At 39.6% G+C, this 19,746-nt stretch overlaps 1 long non-coding RNA gene across 2 annotated transcripts in view; it reads right to left on the bottom strand.

Moving 5' to 3' along the window:
* The window catches only part of LOC143688595 (uncharacterized), a 435,526-nt gene that overhangs the window by 237,353 nt on the left and 178,427 nt on the right, over nt 1-19,746 (bottom strand). Inside the window, exon 2 of one of the 2 annotated variants that reach the window (XR_013178163.1) lies at nt 1,206-1,343. The exons of the other annotated variant lie outside the window; for it this stretch is intronic. This is a non-coding gene — a long non-coding RNA (uncharacterized LOC143688595). The remainder of the gene's footprint in view (nt 1-1,205; nt 1,344-19,746) is intronic. 2 annotated transcript variants of the gene reach the window in all.

The raw sequence follows: 19,746 nt of genomic DNA, 5'->3' as shown, positions 1-19,746 counted from the left end.
ACGAATTCCAAAATTCCTGCCATGGACTACCAGGCCCCCAGCCAACACCGTACCCATCTCTTTCCAAGGCTTCCCTCATTCGCCCTAATCCAGCTGCACTGCCTCCTTGCTACTCCTTGAAGCCACAGAGCTCCTCACCATTTGGAGCCCTTGACCCAACTGGCCCCTTTGCCTGGAACACTTTCCTCCCTACCACACATGTGGGCTTTCTCTCCAATTTACCCAGCTCTCAGAGGGGCTGCCTGACCACCTCCCAGATGTAGAAATTTCCCCTCCCATGCTGTTGACACATTTATCCTGATCTATTTTTCTTACCAGAACTTATTTCCACCTTATGTAGAACTCTATATGTATGCACATATGTTTGTATACATGTATATATATATATATGATCCTCTGCCTCCCTCTACGTGCACACACATATACCAGAATATAAAGTCCATGAGAGAAAGGGCTTTAGTTATTGAATGAATGAATAGGATATGCTTATCATCCACTTTTAATCTAGTTACCTTCCTCTACTGAAGCTCAAATTTGTGTCTATTATTTGGTAAATTTTTGGAACTGTAACTTTCCAATGTGGTCTTACTTCTGCTGTGAAATCAGACAAGTCAGTTGATCACTGTGGACTTCAATGTTCACACTGAAAAACTGAGTCACTAACAATACCCCAGTGTTATGTCGAAGGTTGAAGTGTTAGAGTGAGCTGGTACAATGCTTTTTAATTCATTAAGTGCAATCTTAACACAAGGGGTAGTATGAAGTATGTTTATTACCATCAGTACTGTGTCCCTAGTGGCCATTCCACGGGTTGGTGATCTGTGCCTGACCATGGGCTCTGGAATCCTGTCCATGTCTTGGAAGCTGGGAGCTCTGTGCCTGGCCCTCAGCTCCAGCCCATTAATGTAAGACCAGGCCAATGATAGAGGGAACATATAAATGGGCTTTTAAACACAAACAAGCAATGGCAAGGATGCTTCAAAGCTAGCTCAGAAAATAGCTTATTTGAGACAGTTCCCTGCTTTATTTAATCCCCTCGCTCTGATGCTTTTTTTAAAATACCCTCAGTGACCTTGAGCTGAGACAGCATAAGGTAGAGAAACTGAGTAACTGCAAGGAAGGAGGCTTACAAACTAACTTCCCCAGCCTGAATCCTCGAGAAAGTACTGACCTTGCCAAAAAATAAGAATTTGAACCATTACTACCTTCTCAGCTCTCAGAGAGGTGGCTGGGGTGGTGCAGAAAGCACTGGCTTCATTCAGCAGGTCTGAAGGCAAATTCTCCTCTACCACTCCGCGGGATGTTGGCAGAGTTTACTCAGCTCTCTGGCCCTGTTCCCCAGTCTGAAAGACAGGGATAACAAGACCTGGCGTTCATTCTGTTCCCTCTGGAAAGGTCGATGGCTGCTGATGGCTGCCATCCATTCTTATTGGTTTGTGTAATGTCATGGAGGTAGCACCCTGGGGAGCTGTTATAAGGACAAAATGAGGCCATATATGTGGAGTCCCAATCACAGACGCTGGCACAGTATCTGCTTAGCCACAGTTAGTGCCTGTCTTAAAGATGAATGGCTAACTCTACAGAGCTCACATTGGCCCTGACTAGGATAAGTGAAAGACTGTCCTTTAGGTATTAAGCGTGCTTCCCTTTCATAATGGAATTGGCAGCAAGGAGGCAGGTGAGTGATAAGGAACTACCCTAATAACAGTCTCCTGAATAAGGGACTTTGCACCATGAAATTTCACTAATGGCCCCACCTCACTGGGAAAGACAATAGCAAGCTTTTGAGTTAGTGTTGAGGCTCGTGCATTGGCTACTGTGACATGGCAGAATGAATGAGAACAAGAAAGGAAATACTTCAGCAGCCTTGAAAACTCATTTTCAATGTTCTTTGTTCAGCGCCTTTCTTTGCAGAGGTCAGTTCTTATCCTTAACACACCTAGGTTCCAAGTCAGGCTTTTCTACAAATGTGCTGTGTGATCTTTGGCAAATTGTTTACCCTCTCTATTTTCTAAACCTGAAGATGATGTGGTTGGAATAGATAGCACCTAAGAATGAGAAGGAATCTTTACAAATATTTAATCCAATTTCTAACCTTATAGATGAAGATGGAAAGTTCCAAATAACCTGGTTCCCGAAGTCATTGGGGTCTAACTCCTAAATGAATCATACAACTACGGCAGAGTTTGCTGATATTAGACCCTTACAGAGCCAGCCCAACGCGGCAGGTTTAGATTCCTCCTCTGTCATGCTTGCCAATAATAAAGACGGAGTCTAGATCAAGTGCTGCTTCAGAATCATTTTCATCATCCTTGTACATGTCTCTTGTCAGGCTACGTGGGGTGGGGAGGAAAGATAATGGAATTGAATCCAATTCCCTTCCCAGCCAGCAAAGAGGAGGCTGAAGGCAGAGATCAGCTAACGGCACGACATTCAATGGATAGAACCAGTTTCCGTTTTCCTGAGCCAGACACTGTAACTATCAAGTGGTGACATGCATTCCCTTCTGGGTTATTTATAAAAGGCAACTTTGGTTCTGGTTCTTGGAAGAGCTGTTTGAGGGATGAGAAGAGGAAAGAAGAGGCTTAAGCAGGAGAACACTGATATCAGGAAATTTAGGGACTAAAAGAGACATTTGGAGCTTGGAGGAAAAGGTATGTCTGTCTCCCAGTTCTTATGTACATAGAAATATCTTAATGAGTACCTTTGGGGCCAAACCTACTTGTCTCCTTCATAAATCATCTTTGTTCTGCCTGACCCTTCAATGGCTAATGTTTTCCAGGTTTGCAAACTTTGCATTCTTCATTCCCATTTTGGATAAATGGATTCCCCTTTGACCTAGTGGAAAGCTGTTATCCCCTTCCCAGGAAAAAACCCCATAAACACACATGTGAAAACACAGATTGCAATGGCAGGGAGCTTAGAACCCTTCTTCTATATTCTTACACCAGTGGGCTCTATGTACTCTAGTGACTTCAACTCCCTTCTATATCCTATTTACTTGCAAATCTGTATCTTAAAGCTGGAATTTTTCTTAAACATTGTCCATCTGTAACTGACAACACCCTCTTCAATGAAATGAAACATCAAGTGGAAAATGCTGTGGCACATCACAAAATGTTATACAAATATTCTCTGGGAGATGCCTGATTGTGCTCTTTAGTTATATAGCAGAAGAGTCACAAAGAACAGAACTTGTCTTTTTTGTTTTCATCCAAAAGGGCAGAATAAGGAATAGAATTTTCTATGGCAGCATATTTTAGATGGATGGAAAGGAGAATTTGTTACACTTAGGGCTATCCCCAAATAGAAACTCAGAAAGTAGCAAGATTCAAGTATCTGCTTCTTGGTTGGTGCTTTAGAGTTTATTTTGGAGGAGAGTTCTTGATTGTCAATAGCATATTTTCAAGCTCTGAGATTAACAGACGTATATTTGGAAGCAGGTTTCCCTCCCTTACTGCAACCTGTGGTAAAGCATTTCCTTAGGTTATAAGTGTGTGTGCTGTTTCAGTACAGCTTCTACGTGCCTGTGGAGTGTGTGTGAAATGGTCTACCCTAGATATTAACTCATTAAAAAATATGCTCATGACCCCCACATTTGCCAGTACTTGATTCACTAAAAAAACATTAAATTTAAACTTTCCTCACTCTGGACTGAACAGAAATCTGGGTAAGAGCCAAAGGTTTGGAGTCAAAAATATCCCAGATCTTTACATATCAGTTTAATTTTCAAGTATTTCTAGGAGTAGTATGTTTTTCTGCCACTGTTAATTCTATAAGCTCTTCATTACTGTGATGATTAGATTCATGTGTCAACTTAGCCAGGCAATGGTGCCTAGTTGTCTTGTCAGGCAAGTACTGGCCTAACCGTTACTGCAAGGACATTTTGTGGTTGATTAATAAACCAGAAGGTTGTTTATTAAATCATCAGTCAGTCGATTGTATCTGTGGCTGATTACATCTATGATTAACTAAGGGAGTATCTTCTGCAATGGGAGAATCCAATCAGCTGATTTAATACAATCCAGTTGATGACATTTAAGGGAGAAGAGAGAACTTTCATTTCTTCTTCAGCCAGACAGCCTCTCCTGGAGAGTTTATCAGTGATGTACTTTGAACTTGTCAGCTAGCAGCCTACCCTATAGAATTTGGGCTCTTGCATTCCCACAGTTGCATGAGATATTTTTATAACATCTCATATTTATAAATATCTCCTGTTGCTTCTGTTTCTCTAGAGAACCCTGACTAATACAAGTTGATACTTGGAGTGGTTCTTATGAAACAGAATCTTAAAAATGGGTTTTTACAATTGGTTTTCTACTCTGATTAGATTCAAAGGTACTAATGATCTATTTCCAATAATCAAGATGGCACTGATAGTCCATGGCATGAGTTGGCAGTACAGATACACAAATTATCACCATTTGATTCTACTAATTGTCCACTTGTATGAGGCAAGGCTCTGGGTGTGAGTGTTATTGATACCTTAACAGAGTTTTGTGGAGTTAAAAGGCGTAATAACATTGACTACTTATTCTTAGATATACTGGATACAGTCATGAGAGAATGGGATGAGATGAAGGCTTCAATTTGCAGCTTAAATGCCATATGAAAGACTTAAAAGTTTCCATGTGTGCCCTAAAAGAAAATCTTATTTCCTGTGGTCGCACACTTGAGATCTCTGAAAACCAAACCCAGAGTCTCATTGTGCAAGTAGGAGATTTACAACATAAAATAAATTATCTACTGTTAAAGTAAGGGCTTTGATTGGAAATAAATGGGATCCTGAAACTTGAGATGGGGTCACATGGATTTATAATGATAGCAGTAGGGACATGGAAACCCTGGATTCTGCTGAGACTTTGCTAGATAGACCTGTAATGGTCTTTCCTGAGGAAACAGCCACCCAATCTCTAGCATTCCTTGAGGAGAAAACTGCCTCACCTCCAGCCTGCCCTGAGGAGACAGCTACCTGATCTCCTGCCTGCCTTGAGGAAACAACTTCCTTATCTCCACCTTGCCTTGAGGAAAGAGCTTCCCAGCTTCCAGTCCACCCTGAGGAGTCTGCTATCAAAACACCACCTAAAGAGATTAACCCTTCAGTGCCTGCTAAACGTGTAACTACTTTCCCTCTGTCTGGAGAGATTAATCCTGTTTCACCTGATGAAACTGCAATGGAATGCCCTGAAGTAATTGGCTTGAAAGACACTTCTAATTCTTTTCATGACCCATACCCATCACCCATCTTTTCTTCAAGACCTATAACTAGAATAAAGTCCCAACTGGCTCCAAAAGGTGAGGTATGAAGAATGACCCAAGAGGAGGTATACTATACTCCAAAAGAATTGCATGAGTTTTACAATTTACATAGATAGAAATGGGGGGAATGGATATTAAGGATGTGGGATAATGGTGGAAGGAATATAAAATTGGGTCAGGGTGAATTTATTGATATGGGCCCACTATCAATAGTGGATGAGGGGATCCAGAGGCTTGGAAAGATTGGAATGTTAGAGTGGATTTATCATGGAAGACCTGCTTATACACCCCAGGAATGTCTAGAGGACACACCATTAACCAAGACTTTGTCCCTGAATAGCTCTGTAGTTATCTTCTCTGTACATCAGATATTACTGTGGGAACTGCTGTCACTAAGATGGAATCCTTAAACACAATGGGGATGATTTGATCTCAAATTAGGAGAAGCCATGTGGCAACAGTTGATTGTCATAAACAAGGTGGGCATGGCCACCATAATGGACAGCAGACATAAAGCAGTAGTCAAAATAATCTGACTCACAGGGACTTATGGTGTTGGCTAGTAGATCACTGGGTACCTAGAAGTAAAATAGATGGGCCATCTACTTGATTCTTGTTTGAGCTGTATAAGCAGAAGAGTTCTAGGTCAAGTAAACAGAAATCTAACTTGAATTACAAAAATGGAGTGTCACGGACCCTTAATCAGTTCCCAGACTTGAAAGACCTTACAGACCCAGATCCCCTTGAATGAGGGGAAGGCTGGGTACCTCTGGGGAAGGACTCTGATACACTCCCCAAAATTTACACTTTTAATCTTCCTCCTAGCTTTCCCTAAGGAGACTTACGAGCTCTTACAAGGATAGCTGTGCATTGGGGAAAAGGAAATGATCAGATATTTTGGGAATAACTAGACATTGGCCCAGAAGGGACACCAATTTCAGGAGACCCAAACATCATTTTGGTCTACCAGTCAGAGTAGGGACTTATGGATTTCAGGTGATTGATGGAATTTTAGCTCAGGTCTGTCTCACAGTGGGTCCAGTGGGTTCCTACGCCCATTCTGTGGTTATTTCCCAAGTTCTGGAATGCATAATTGGAATCAACATATTCATCACTTGCAGAATCTCCACACTGGCCCCCTGACTCATGGAGTGAGGGCTATTATGGTATAAGAAGCCAAGGGGAAGCCACTATAATTATCCCTACCTAGCAATATAGTCAATTGTAAGCAATGCCAGATTCCTGGAGGGAGTGCAGAAATTAGTGCCACTCTTAAGGACTTGAATGAGGTAGGGGTGGTGATTCCTACCACATCCCTTTTCAATTCTCCTATTTAGCCTGTGCAGAAAATAGATAAGTCTTGAAAGATGGCAGTGGATTATCGTAAACTTAACCAGGTGGACTGTGCTAGTTTGAAAGTATTATGTACTCAAGAAAAGCCATGCTTTAAGCCTAATCCAATCTTGTGGTATCAGCCATTTCTTTTTGTTGTTGTTGTTAGCATAGGCAGGCACCAGGAAACAAACCCGGGTCTCCAGCCTGGCAGATGAGAACTCTGACTGCTAAACCACCGTGGCCCGCAGCCATTTATTTTAATCCTGATTCAACACTGTAGATTGGAAACTTTTGATTAGATTATCTCACTGGAGATGTGACATACCCAATTGTGGTTGTGATCTTTTGGTTAAATGGAGATGTGACTTTACTTATTTCAGTGGGTCTTGATTAGACTGCTGGAATTGTTTAAAAGAGGAAACATTTTGGAAAGAGAGCCAGAAATGACAGAGTCTACAGAGAACACAGAAGCCTCAGAGCCAATGGAAAGAGCAGATGTAGATGCTTGGAGAACAGTTGCTTCAGAGAATAGGGACATGATGTTTAGAGATGCTTGGAGCCCAGCAGACATTACCATGAGATGTTAAGCAAGCCAGAACCTACAGAGAACCAAGGTAAGCCAAGAGATGAAACCAGTCACAGAGAAGCAAAGTGAGGAACCCCCACAGGAACAGAGGCTGAAAGCAATGGGGCTCAGGAGCAAGGGATCAGGAAATGCCAGCCATGTGACTTCCCAGATGATAAAGTCCTTTTGGACAGTGTCATGGTCAGGTTCATGTGTCAACCTGGCCAAGTGGTGGTACCTGTTTGGTTGGGCAAGTGCTGGCCTGTCTGTTGCAATGAGGACATTTCATAAAATTAAATCATGATCACATCAGCTGCATCCACAGCTGATTCCATTTGTAATCAGCCAAGGGAAGTGTCTTCTGCAATGAGTGATGCTCAATCTAATCACTAGAAGCCTTTTTAGGAGGATTCAGAAGAGACAGGCTCTCTTCTTGCTTCGGCTGGTGAGCCTCTCCTGTGGAGTTCATCCAGACCCTCCATCAGAATCGTCGGCTTCACAGCCTGACCAGCAGATTTTGGACTCTGTTTTCCCATGGTCATGTGAGACATTTTTATAAATTTTATATTTGCAAGTGTTCCCTGTTGATTCTGTTTCTCTAGAGAACCCTAACTAATACAGACAGTATCAGGCTTTCTTGAGTGAAGGTAACCTTTTGTTGGTGCCTTAATTTGGACACTTTCACTTCCTTAGAACTCTAAACTTGTAACTTATTAAACTCCTTTTATAAAATCCATTCCGTTACTGATATACCACATCCTGGTAGTATTTAAGAAACAAATACATGGTGACTCCAATTGCAGCTGTAGTTCCAGATATGGTATCATTGCTTGAGCAAATCAACACATCCCCTGCTATGTGGTATACAGCTATTGATCTGGCAAATGTTTTATTCCCAATAGCTGTTAGTAAGGACCACAAGAAACAATTTACTTTCAGCTGGCAAGGTTAGCAATATTCCTTCATTGTCCTACCACAGAGTTATATCAACCCTCCAGCCCAATGTCATAATCTTGTCTGTAAGGAACATGATTGTTTCTCCCTCCCACAGGAAATCACGCTGGTTCATTATATTTATGACACCATGTTGATTGGACCATGGGAGTAAGAAGAAGCAACTACTCTAAATTTGTTGTTAAGGCATTTAGTGTCAGAGAATGGGAGATAAATTCAACAAAAACACAGGGACCTTCCACCACAGGGAAATTTCTAGGTGTCCTGTAGTGTAGGGCATGTTCAGATCTCCCTTCTAAGATGAAGGATGAGCTGCTTCATCTGGCAACCAAAAAAGAGTCATAATGCCTGGTAGGCCTTTTTGGATTTTGGAGACAACATGTTACTCATTTGGGTATGCTATTCCAGCTCACTTACTGAGTGGCCAGGAAAGCTGCTAGTTCTCAATGGGACCAGAACAAGAGGAAACTTGTTAGACAGGTTAGGCTGCTGTGCAAGCTGCTCCATTACTTGGGCCATACGATCCAGCAGATCCAGTGGTGCTGGAAGTGTCAGTGGCAAATAGAGGTGCTGTCTGGAGCCTTCCGCAGATCCCTATAGGGGAATCACAATGCAGACCCTTAGAATTTTGGAGCAAAGCCTTACCATCTGCCTCAGATGACTACTCTCCTTTTGAGAAACAGCTTTTAGCCTGCTACTGGGCCTTACTAGAGACTGGACACTTAACCATGGGCCACCAAGTTACCATGAGACCTCAGTGGCCTATTATGAGCTGGATGTTGTCTGACCCACCAAGCCATAAATCTGGGCATGCACAGTAGCACTACCTCATAAAACGGAATTAGAATACCTGAGATAGGACAGGTCCTGAAGGCACAAGTGAGTTACATGAGGAAGTGGTCCAAATGCCCATGGCCCCCACTCCTGCCACATTACCCTCTATTTCCAAGCCCAGAGCTATGGCCTCCTGGGAGTTCCTGACAATCAGTTGATTGAAGAAGAGAAAACTCAGGACATGTTCACAGATGGTTTTGCACATTATGCAGGTACCATCTGAAAGCAGACAGCTGCAGCACTATAGCTCCTTTCTGTAATATCTTTGAAGGACAGTGGTGAAGGAAAAGTCTAGAACTCTGAGCAGTGCACCTGGTTGTTCATTTTTCTTGAAAGGAGAACTGGCCAGAGGTTCATTTGTGTGGGAACTCATGGGCTGTTGCTAATGGTTTGACTGAATGGCCAGGGACTTGGAGCATGATTGGAAAATTGGTGACAAAGAGGTCTGGGGAGCATGTATGTGGATAGACCTTTCTAAGCCGGCAAAAAACATGAAGATATTTGTGTCCCATGTGAATGTGCACCAGAGGGTGACTTCAGCAGAAGGACCACAGCCAGCCAAGTTTCTTCCTGAGGGTAAAGGGAACCTGGAATGGGTGGTAGAAGAAGGTAGTGATAAACATGAAGGTAGTGATAAACCATGTGGTCAGTCACAGAAATGAGGATTGTAATGGTATGAATGTTCTTCCTTGTTTTGCCAGAGTAAAATGTATTTGTGCATAAAGCAAATATTTTGTTTTCTTCTTATCATATGACATAAGTTGTATTGTTCATGTTATAGTATTTAAGTTATAGGATATCAAGTTTTAATGTTACCCAAGGACTTGCACCCTGCTCTGGAGAGATTTAATGTGTTTCTGGTAGTACACAGGACAGTTAAGTATTGTCAGGTGAAATGTATGCCTGTTATTTTGTTTTATTTAGAGTGTGGTTTAAGGCCGTGTACAGTTGCCAAATTGACAAGGGATGTAATGTGATGGTCAGGTTCATGTGTCAAATTGGCAGATGATGGTGTCCAATTGTCTGGTCAAGCAAGCACTCGCCTAATCGTGACTGTAAGGACTTGCTCTAAAAGAAAAAATCCCTGGGCAGGCCACGGTGGCTCAGTGGCAAGAACGCTTGCCTGCCTTACCAGAGGACCCAGGTTCAATTCCCAGTGCCTGCCCAAGTAAAAAAAAAAAAGTAAATTGCCCTTAAAAAAAAAAAAAAGAAAAAAGAAAAAATCCCTACTGTAAAAGCCAACCCATTTCTGGTATACTGTATTTCATCAGCTTTACCAAATCAAAGCACTGAGGAAACCAGGGGAAGAAAAGGAAACAGTTTATCTTACTTCACTGTGAAGTCCCTTGAACTGTCATCATCGACTTTTCTTCAGCTCTGAATGTGCTAATTACCGTTGTTGATACCTATTTGCTTATTATAACTTTTTTCCAAGATCTTTAGAAGTGTTTAATTTGATTGACTTTTCTGTCCCTGATTGCTGTGATACTCCATTTACTTGAGCTTAATATAATTAAGACCCTTTTACAATAGTAGATAATGGAAGATGTTGAGGGTTGAAGAGGCATCTCTGAGTGTGGGTTAGAACCACTGGATTTAGGAGAGAGAAATGTGTTTAAGCCTTGATAGAGTTACTTAAACTTCTTAACAGCTTGATTTCTTACCTGTGAAATTATATTGATAATAGTACCTGTTTGTTAGGATTGTTTTGAGAATTAAATGTGATGATGTATGTGAAGTGCTTAACATATTGCCCAGCACACAGTGATGAGTTCAAGGAATGGTTTTAATATTCAGTGTTACTAACTTCAAATTTATTGTTTAAGTGAGACAAGTTGTTTCTAAACTTACTTGGAGATGCAAAGGACCTAAAATAGCCACACACACACACACACACACACACACACAAAACCTTGATGAAGAAAAGAAGTTGGAATACTTACACTACCTGATATCAATTCATAAGATGACAGTATTTAAGACAGTGTGGTATTGGTACAACAATAGACCAATCAACAGAACAAAGGAACAGACCCGCTCATCCGCAAATAAGGCAGGAGGAAATAGCACCTCACCAAAAAACAGGTGAAAATGGCCAGTAAGCACATGAAAAGGAATTCAGCATCAAAGTGGAAATGTAAATTAAAACCACCATGTGATTTGTTTTCATACATACTAGAATGGTTAAATTTAAAACATATCACCAAATATTGGTGAGTATGTAGAGCAACTGAAACCCTCATTTAATTCTAATATTACTGTATAATAATTGTTGGAATATAAAGTAGTACAACCACTTTAGAAATCTGACACTTTCTTACAAAGTTACATATAAACCTACTCTGTGACTCAGCAATTCTACTACTTGATATCTAACTAAAAGAAAGGAAAAATTATGTCCACAAAAAGTACTTGTATAAGATGCTTATAGCAGCTTAAATTATAATGGGCAATGGTTAGAAACAAACAGAATACTCGCCAAAGGAAATGAATATTCCTACAATGGAAAACTACTTACTCAGTCATAAAAACATATTCAACTACTAATTCATATAGCAAAATGGATTAATATCACAAACACTGTTTGCAGTTAGGAGGTAGGCATTGACCAGATGCCGGAACAAGGGAATTTTCTGGAAAACTAAAAATTCTCTATATCTTGATTGGATTAGTGGTTACATAAATATATACATTCTTTGAAACTCACAGAACTGCACACTTAAGACTGGTCATTCCACTGTAGAAACGTGTTATCTCAATAAAAATTTAAAATGTTAAAAAGTAAAAGACATCTTTGAAAACTAAGGGTCCAGCCCCCTCATTTTGCAGATGAAAATATTCAAGCTGAGAAGTAAGGCAATTTCCCAAAGCCTGACAGTGAATTGAGGTAAAATAAGGAATAGTGAGATCCCCTGACTCCTTGTCCAGTGCTTCTTTGTGTTAATGTCTATCCAAAGTCAAATGGCTCATCGTGAAAGATCCAATAATAGAAACTTGGGTTTCTCATTTAAAATCTTATGTGGTTTTCATGATCACTCAATTCTTCCCTTCCCCCCAAAAATATGGTATAAAGTATCTGAGGAGAAAGCTGAGATTATAAAGAGGCCTGCTAAGGAAACTGGATTTGGGGTCAAGAAATACATTGTTCCCTTTCTGGCTCCTTCACTACCATAAGGAGCATTCTTAAGGAAGTCACTTTCCCTCTCTGGCTTCAGCTGCATCACTAAATGCTTGTTAAGGTTCCTTCCAGCTCTAGTATTCTGCAATTTTAGTGCCACAGAAGATATGCCCTTCTAAATTTGCGTAGAGCTGTTTCTTTATTGAACTGATAAATGCAAAATGCAACACTTCAATTGCTCATTCCAATTCTCCCATTGAGAATCCAACAAGGCTTCTCCAGAGCTCAGAGGATCAAATTACCTGCCATCTGTATAGAGACCAAAAATAGTCCTAGCGCTGCAGCCTGAGTTTCACCTTAACCAATAGAGAATTAATTCACAAAATGCCCCTATTCATTTTGTTTGCAAGGTAGCAAATCAAAGCATCCTTTTCTCTGGCTGCTGTGACACTGCTCTCACTCTTACCTCTTGATGAAAACACATGTGGCTCCCTCTGTCTTTGCTGGTGAACCTCTGCAGATCCAGCAGGCAAGCTACTGCTTCTGGACATGGGGTTTGGAAACTACTGAGCAGAATAATCAAGCATCAAGATGGAATTTTTTTAATGTTGAGAAAAATAAGCACTACCACTCAGAGTGCACTTACCACACTTGAAGTTGTGTGCTTAATGCTTTATATTCCTTTGGCTTTTTCCATCCTCTCAATTATCATGCAAGAAAGCCACTATCATTCCCCTCAATTTTCACATCTGGAAACAAACTGAGAAAGGTTAAGTTGCATGCTTAAGGTTATACAGCAAGAGGATGGTGGAGCCAGGATCTAATGCAAATATTTAAGCTTCAAAATCTATGTATTGAAACCGTTCCTTACACTGCTGATCCAACACTGTGATCTTCAAAGGGTCCTAATAAAATACCCAGCCAACTTTGTCAAGCTGCTTCTCAAGATCTCATTGACAAAGAATGAGAGGATGAGTTGAGATAACTTCCAAGGTAGCTTTGGTTGAAAAATCTATTGCCGTGATGGTGGACAGAAGATGGGACCCGAGAGCGTCCAACCAGAGCTCAGACCACTGGTACAACCAGACCACTGGTACAACTGTCCAGCAGTGGCCCCTACCTTGCAGCAGTCAATGAGTGCTGCCTCAGGAACTTCAGAAGCCTGGTCGTTGCAGAATGGAGATTTATCCAAAATCATCTCAAGGACTTGGCCATGCACTAGAGAAAATCTCTCTCCCTGCCCCTGAAATAAATTAGCCTACCATTTAAAATTCTGTGTAGGTCACAGCCATTCCCCAAAGTCACCAAAACATGTGATAATGATTTCATGACATGCCTACCCTCAGGCACCCTAAGGTGGTCATTCTGCCTTCCTGAGAAGTACCCTGGTACCTCTCTCACTGGCAGGTAACATACACAAATGCCCAGTTCCATTGTCAGGGATCTTCCGGCTTCTGGAAGATGCATCATATTATGTATATACTGCTATAAGAATTAACTATAAAGGCTGACTTGGCAAAGATTGACCCTTAACTCTGCAGATATCTATGAGACTGGATCCATTAGATGGGAGAAAATTAATAATTCCATAACACAAAAAAGATTCCATAATACAATGTATTCCGTGCTACTGGAAAAATGACAAAGCACCAGAGCAGATTTCCCATTGCATCCACCCACGCTTAATAAGTCAGTGATGCATGTGCGACAGAGAAGTGATTTTCCTAGAGACCGAACATCCTGGTGCAGAAGCCAGTCAAGCGCATGGAGCTTCCAAGGGAGAACACCAGGCCCCGGCCACAGGTTAGCTCTCAGGGGACAGCAGGAATGCCGTCCAGGGCTGGGGCTGATGGTGAAAGGGGCGGGAGAAATAGCACAAGCCAGCAGAGTCCAGAAACCAAAGGACGCAACGCCTCCGGAAGGCAGATACCGGACCACGGGCTGGGGAAAGCGATCATACAGCTGAGCTCTGACGGCTGGCCCACGTTTAAAATGGGAAGGAGGGAAGAAGAAGAGAAAGGTCTCTAAGGGAGGGGAAGTGCATGTGCAGCATCCTGACGATGGGATGAACCGTCAGAGGACGCCTGCGGGGCTGGAGAGCTGGGCGCTGGGCCGTGGCAAAGGTGTGTCCCTTTATCTTCAATCGATGGGAAGGCATGGAGGTTTTGAGCACAGAAAATAATGAGCAGCTTAATGTAAAATAAGAAGACAGAACTCTGACTCTCAGGAGAGGGAATCAACAAATGCTTGTTGAATATATAAAAATGGACCCATAAATATAAGCACCAAAAAATAGAGGGGAATTGGATCCCGAACTGATTAGTGTAGTTATTTCCATCTGCTAGGATTTCAAATACCTTTTCCTATTATCCATGACTGTATCTACAAATATTTTCCATCAGTATATTTTGCTTTTTCTGAGAGGAAAACAAAGTTGGTTTTGTTTTCCTTTTTTAAAAGCAGAATCTCTGCAGACGATGCCTTCTCAGACAACAAGAATAAATTGCAAAGGAAATTGCCCTAATGTGACCCAGACTGGCACTGGGCATGCTTTAAACATAAATAGGAAAGGTCTTTTGATGATGCAATTTTAAAAGTGTCCTTGACATTCTTGAAGGTTTTAGCAGTCCCAAAGAAAAGGGAAAAAAAAATAAAACCATGTTACTAAAAGGGAGCTCATGGTTCAAGCAATCCAGTTGTCTTTTGTTATCAATTGGGGAAATTAAGCACAGAGAAAAAGGCATTTTAGAGAAATTCATCCAATACTCATTAGCATTCCTGAACCCCAACAATAACCAATTATACGTTTAAATTTTAAAAACACTCCAATCATCAGTAGCATCAAAACCTAGGTTAACTAAAAATAAATGTAACCAAATACGTGCAAGCTCACCCCAAATAAGAGATGAAAATATTTAAAATATAAAATGAAGCCTGCGTAAGTGGAGATAGGTATCCCATGGGCAGGAATCGGAAGATTTCCTATCAGAACCTGCAAAAGGACTGACATATGAAGACTCCGTGTATCTTAATTCAAATAAATTCATTGGAAATATGTCAGGCTTCCCCATACACTAAACATAAACATTTGTTAGTCATTCCAATAAAAATCCCAATGGGGTTCATTGGATTTTTTTATCTTTTTATATCAATTTTTAGATATGAGTTACATTCATAAAACTCACCTGTTTTCAAGTGTACAGCTTGATGAGTTTTGACGAATATATTCATTGATGTAACCCCCAACCCAGTCAAGACAGAACAGTTCAGGAATTTGACCACCTGATCTTAAAATGCTTGCTGTAAGGCAAAAATGTCAAGAATAGCTTCGACAGCTTTGAGGAACAAGTTTGAAAATTTTCGCTAACCATCGTAAGGATTAATTTTAAAACCACAGTCACTGAGACAAACAACCCAAAGGTGAGGTTATGGACTCCAGGAACAGACAAACTCAAATATGAAAATTAATATATGTGTGTGTGTCAAAAATGACATTTCACATCAGTTTTATTGGAATGGAGTCATGGCGATTCATTTATAGATTGCCTATGGCCACCTCATGCTACAATCACAGAGTTCAATAGTCACAACAAGAGATCGAATGGCCCACAAAAGTCCAAAGTATTTACTATCAGGAACTTTCCAGAAAAAATTGGCTGACCAGTGCTGAAGACATTTGCTGAATTCTGAAGCAACAGAATTTAGGAGGCTAAAATTCGAAGTTACTTCTATTCCACTTTCCCAAAATAATAGAAACGTAACGCCCTCTAATTCTCCCTACCCCTCCTATTTTTTGTTTGGAATTCCTGTTCTACATAGATATTAAAATGTGGCCCTTTGTTCCATCCTGTATCTCCATTTTTTTATGTGGGAGCATTTTCTACTGCCTAAAGAATAGTCTTTGATATTTAGTGCAACTATGCTAACATTAAATTCTCCCCTATTTTTTTCTAAAATATTTTTATTTTGCCTTTATTTTGAAAGTTACCTTTACTAGGTATTCTAGTTTGCTAGCTACTGGAATGCAATATACCAGAAATGGAATGGCTTTTAAAAAGGGGAATTTAGTAAGTTGCTAGTTTACAGTTATAAGGCCGAGAAAATGTCCCAACTACAACAATCTATAGGAATGGCCAATCTAAGGCATCCAGGGAAAGACACCTTGGTTTAAGAAGGCCAATGACATTCACGTTTCTCTCTCATCTGGAAAGGCACATGGCAAACATGGCAGCATCTGCTGGCATTCTCTCCAGGCCTCTTGTTTCATGAAGCTCTCTGGGAGGCATTTTCCTTCTTCATCTCCAAAGGCCGCTGGCTGGTGGACTCTCTGCTTCGTGCTTCTGCAGTGTTCTGAAGCTTTCTCCAAAATAATTCTTCTTTTATAGGATTCCCATAAACTAATCAAGACCCACATAGAATGGGTGGAGACATATCTCCATCTAATCAAGTTTAATATCCACAATTGATTGAGTCACATCTCCATAGATATAACCTAATCAAGTTTCCAACCTACAGTACTGAATAGGGATTAGAAGAAACCGTTGCTCCCACAAGACTGATTAGGATTAAAACATGGCTTTTCTAGGGTACATAAATCTTGTCAAACCAGCACACTAGATATAGAATCACAGGATGGTATTTGTTTCCTCTCGGCAGGTTGGTGATTCTCCATGATCCTTGACTTATTACAAAGTTAGTACAAATTATCACTTGGAAGTTCTCTGATACTGCTAGGACCTTGGAATGTCCAAATTCTAATGATCTTCTCTACATTTTTCTGCCCTTTTAAACAACAGTAGGCCAAGCCTCCATGTTCTAATCACTTGTATACTGCTAAAAGAATAGTAGCAGCATGTGTAACTAACAAATGGATAGAAGGATAAAGGGAGCAATATTTTTGTTATTCTAAAAGAAGTCAAAAATGAAGAGAAATCAGAACTTACAATAAGTGGGTCAAACAGAAAACAAATTGTGAGAGGGTAGGTAGAATTCCAAGTATTTTAGTACTTATTTTAATCATAAATAGATTAAATATTTCAATTAAAAACACTGAGATTATCCAAGTAGATGAAAAAACAAGCCCAACAATATTTTGTCTGCAGGATTAATACTTTCATTATAAGCTCCAAGAAATATGTAAAGCTAAAGGGAAATGCATATGATACAAACCCCAATCAAAAGAAACTTGTTTAACTATATTGATATCAGCTAAAGTAGACTTTAAGGCAAAAACATTATTAAAGAAAAGGAAGAGCTCCATAATAAAAAGGGGTCAGTCCATGAGGAAAAAATAACAATTCTGAGTCATATGTAGTTTCAAAACATATACAAACATTGACAGAAACGAAAGGTGACAGAAGCTGACAATGATATTGAAAATTTTATTATACCTCACAATATCTAACAGATCAGGCAAGAAAAACATCCATACATGTACAGATATACAGAAAATCAAAACAGAACAACACACTTGAATTATCTGACACATTTTGAACATGCACCCAATGTTGACTATACATGCATACTTTGCACATGGTACATGAACTTTTAGTTACCAACACTAACCATAGAATGAATTGCAAAGCAAATCTTAACAAAGTTCAAAGAATTGTAATCATTGTTATTATATTCTCTGACCACAGTGAAAGTGTGCTAGAAATATAAATCTAAAAAATAAATTTAAAATCACCAATTCCTTGCAAATTAAGTATTATGCTTTTAAATAGCCTATGTGTCAAAGATAAAATTCACAACAAAAGTTAGAAATATTTTGAACTTAATGTTAAAGATACAACATAGCAAAACAAAAGTCCCTAGAAGGAAAAGTACAGCGTCAAATTATATTAAAAAGAGAGGAAAAAATAAAAGTATGAACCTAATTCTAGCTCAATAATCTAGAAAATAAAAATAAATGAAAAGAAAGTAAAGAGGAGGAATAAAATAATAAAAAATAGAAGTCAATGAAAAAGAAAATATATATATTTAAACAGAGAAAATTATCAAAGCAAAAGCTCATTCTTTGAACATATTAATAAAATTGGTGATTGCCTAGTAGTGCCAAGCAAAAGATAGAGAAAGAGTGAATATACATTACCAATATCAGGAAATGAAAGAGGAGACATAACTACAGATTATTGTCATTAAAAGGATAGTAAGAGGATATTTAAAATAATATGGCAACACATTTGACAGTTTGTATGAGCAGATAAATTCATTGAGAATAAAAACAGACACTGAAATAAATAGAAACTAAGAATGCTTTCTAGGTTGATTAATGAAATCTAACGTTATATATATATCACTGCCAAAAATACTTTTAGCTCAGTTGGCTTCATTTGCAAATTCTTCCAAATTTTTAAGAAAAATATGACATTAAGCATATCCAACTCTTCTGGCAAATATAAAATGTTGGGATATTTTACAATTCATATGAAACCAATATAAACTTCATATCAACACCTTGCAGTGAAGCCTATTGTAGAGGATGGACTGTAGTTCACAGTACAATCATAAAAAGGTTCTTTCATGTATTATAACAAATGTACCACACTGATGCAAGGTGTTAAAACAGGGTGGTAGACAAAAAAATACACCCTAATGAAAACTACAGACGATAGTTAATAGTACAATTAAAACATTCTTTCATCAATTGTCACAAAGGTACCACATTAATGCAAAGTGTTAATGACTGGAGGGTGTTCTAGTCTGCTAGCTGCTGGAATGCAACACACCAGAGACGGTTTGGCTTTTAATAAAAGGGGATTTATTTTGTTGGTTCTTCAGAGGAAAGGCAGCTAACTTTCCACTGAGGTTCTTCCTTATGTGGGAAGGCTCAGGGTGATCTCTGCTGGCCTTCTCTCCAGGCCTCTGGGTTCCAACAACTTTCCCCGGGGTGATTCCTTTCTGCATCGCCAAAGGCCTGGGCTGAGCTGCAAGTGCTGAGATGAGTGAGGTATGCTGAGCTGCTTGGGCTGTGCTATGTGGCACTCTCTCATTTAAGCACCAGCCGATTAAGTCAAACATCATTCATTGCAACAGGCACGCCTCCTAGCCGACCGCAGATGTAATTAGCAACAGATGAGGTTCATATACCATTGGCTCATGTTCACAGCAACAGAACTAGGTGCCTTCACCTGGCCAAGTTGACAACTGAATCTAATTACCACAGGGGGATATATGCAAACACTGTATTTTCTACATGATTTTTCTGTAAACCCACAACTTCTCTAATTAAGTTTTTAATGAAAAATAGAGACCAATCATTTTAAGGTACATAGCGACATAGATCCTAAATATTACATCACAACTTTGTGAAGTTTATTTCAGTAAAACAAGAGTGGTTTAATAGATTAAAAACAATCAATGTAATTTATCACATGAAAAAGTACAAGAGAAAAACCATGTGATTATCTTGATAAATATGAAAAACATACTTGAAATAATCTAACATTCACCAATGAAACAAAATGCTTAACAAACTAGGAACTCCATAATCTGTTCATTATTACCTTTTTAAAAGAAAAACTACTGCAAACATTTAACTTAATGATGAATTATTGAATATTTTTGCACTGAGAACAGGGATTATATAAGAATGCTCTTTTTTTCTTTAAAACAACATTGTACTCAAGATCCTTACCAGTTAAGTAAGGTAAGAAAAAAGAAATTCACTTAGGGTTTG

The sequence above is a fragment of the Tamandua tetradactyla genome, chromosome 6, assembly GCF_023851605.1.
Source record: "Tamandua tetradactyla isolate mTamTet1 chromosome 6, mTamTet1.pri, whole genome shotgun sequence".
In the NCBI taxonomy this organism is placed as follows: Eukaryota; Metazoa; Chordata; class Mammalia; order Pilosa; family Myrmecophagidae; genus Tamandua; species Tamandua tetradactyla.
This window is presented reverse-complemented; position numbering and strand designations above follow the sequence as displayed.